This window comes from Falco peregrinus, unplaced genomic scaffold (genome assembly GCF_023634155.1).
Source record: "Falco peregrinus isolate bFalPer1 unplaced genomic scaffold, bFalPer1.pri scaffold_89, whole genome shotgun sequence".
Classification (NCBI taxonomy): Eukaryota; Metazoa; Chordata; class Aves; order Falconiformes; family Falconidae; genus Falco; species Falco peregrinus.
In genome coordinates this window covers 395,001-397,500 of record NW_026599642.1, presented here as the reverse complement: position 1 = coordinate 397,500, position 2,500 = coordinate 395,001, and positions in this window count along the sequence as shown.

Sequence of the window (2,500 nt, the reverse complement as noted above, 5' to 3'; positions counted from 1 at the left end):
GGGTTAGGGTTAGGGTTAGCTTTAGGATTAGGGTTAGGGCTAGGGTTAGGGTTAGGGTTAGGGTTAGCTTTAGGATTAGGGTTAGGGCTAGGGTTAGGGTTAGGGTTACGGTTAGGGTTAGGGTTAGGGTTAGAGTCAGGGTTAGGGTCAGGGTCAGTCTTAGGGTTAGGGTTAGGGTTAGGGTCAGAGTCAGGGTTAGGGTCAGGGTCAGTCTTAGGGTTAGGGTTAGGGTTAGGGTTAGGTACATGCCATGCATAGCTGAGGTTTAGAGCTTTGTTTAAGGATTAGATCTCTTTGGGTTCGGGCTAGGGTTAGGGTTAGGGTTAGGGTTATGTACATGCCATGCACAGCTGAGGTTTATAGTTCCTTTTAGGGTTAGGCCTTTTAGGGTTAGGGTTAGGGTTAGGTTTAAGGTTAGCGTTAGGGTTAGACTTAGGTTTAGGGTTAGGGTTACGTTTAGGTACATGCCATGCACAGCTGAGGTTTAGAGTTCCGTTTAAGGTTAGGTCTCTTAGGGTCAGGGTTAGGTTTAGGGTTAGGTTTAGGATTAGGGTTAGGGTTAGGGTTAGGGTTAGGGTTAGGTACATGCCATGCACAGCTGAGGTTCAGAGTTTCGTTTAGGATAAGGCCTTTTAGGGTTAGGGTTAGGGTCTAAGTTAGGCTTATAGTTAGCGTTAGGGTTAGGGTTAGGGTTACGGTTAAGGTTAGGGTTACGGTTAGGTACATGCCATGCACAGCTGATGTTTAGAGTTCCGTTTAGGGTTAGGTCTCTTAGGGTCAGGGTTTGTGTTAGGGTTAGGGTTAGGGTTAGGCTTATGTACATGACATGCACAGCTGAGGTTTAGAGTTCCGTTTAGGGTTAGGCCTTTTAGGGTTAGGGTTAGGGTTAGGGTTAGGTACATGTCACGCACAGCTGAGGTTTAGAGTTCCGTTTATGGTTAGGTCTCATAGGGTTAGGGTTAGGGTTAGGGATAGGGTTAGGGTCAGGGTCTGGGTCAGGGTCATGGTTAGGGTTATGTTTAGGTACATGCCATGCACAGCTGAGGTTTAGAGTTCCGTCTAGGGTTAGGCCTCTTAGGGTCAGGATTAGGGTTAGGGTAGGGTATAGGGTTAGGGTTAAGCTTAGGCTTAGGCTTAGGCTTGGGGTTATGGATAGGGTCAGGGTTAGGGTCAGGGCTAGGGTTAGGGTTAGGGTTAGGGTTAGGTAGATGCTTGCACAGCTGAGGATTAGAGTTCCGTATATGGTTAGGCCTCTTACGGTCAGGGTTAGGGTTAGGGTTAGGGTTAGGGTTAGGGTTAGGGTTAGGGTTAGGGTTAGGTACATGCCATGCACAGCTGAGGTTTAGTGTTCCGTTTAGGGTTAGGTCTCATAGGGTTAGGGTTAGGGTAAGATTAGGGTTAGGGTTAGGGTTAGGCTTAGGGTTAGGGTTAGGGTTAGGGTTAGGTACATGCAATGCACAGCTGAGGTTTAGAGTTCCGTTTTGGGTTAGGACTCTTAGGGTCAGGATTAGGGTTAGGGTTAGGGTCAGGGTTAGGGTTAGGCTTAAGTACATGACATGCACAGCTGAGGTTTATAGTTCCGTTTAGGTTTAGGCCTTTTAGGGTTAGGGTTAGGGTTAGCGTTAGGGTTAGGTTTAGGGTTACGTTTAGGTACATGCCATGCACAGCTGAGGTTTATAGTTCCGTTTAGGGTTAGGTCTCTTAGGGTTAGGGTTAGGTTTAGGGTTAGGGTTAGGGTTAGGGTTAGGGTTATGGTTAGGGTTAGGGTTAGGGTTAGGGTTAGGGTTAGGGTTAGGGTTAGGGCTAGGTACATGCTTGCACAGCCGAAGATTAGAGTTCCGTCTAGGGTTAGGCCTCTTGGGGTCAGGGTTAGGGTTAGGGTTATGGTTAAGGTTAGGGTTACGGTTAGGTACATGCCATGCACAGCTGAGTTTTAGAGTTCCGTTTAGGATTAGGCCTTTTAGGGTTAGGGTTAGGGTTAGGGTTAGGGTCTAGGTTAGGCTTAGAGTTAGCGCTAGGATCCGGGTTAGGGTTACGGTTAAGGTTAGGGTTACGGTTAGGTACATGCCATGCACAGCTGATGTTTAGAGTTCCGTTTAGTGTTAGGTCTCTTAGGGTCAGGGTTTGTGTTAGGGTTAGGGTTAGGCTTATGTACATGCCATGCACAGCTGAGGTTTAGAGTTCCGTTATAGGGTTAGGTCTCTTAGGGTCAGGGTTAGGTTTAGGATTAGGGTTAGGTTTAGGGTTAGGGTTAGGGTTAGGGCTAGGTACATGCTTGCAGAGCTGAGGATTAGAGTTCCGTCTAGGGTTAGGCCTCTTAGGGTCAGGGTTAGGGTTAGGGTTACGGTTAAGGTTAGGGTTACGGTTAGGTACATGCCATGCACAGCTGAGGTTTAGAGTTCCGTTTAGGGTTAGGTCTCTTAGGGTCAGGGTTTGTGTTAGGGTTAGGGTTAGGGTTAGGCTTATGTACCTGCCATGCACAGCTGAGGTTTAGAGTTCC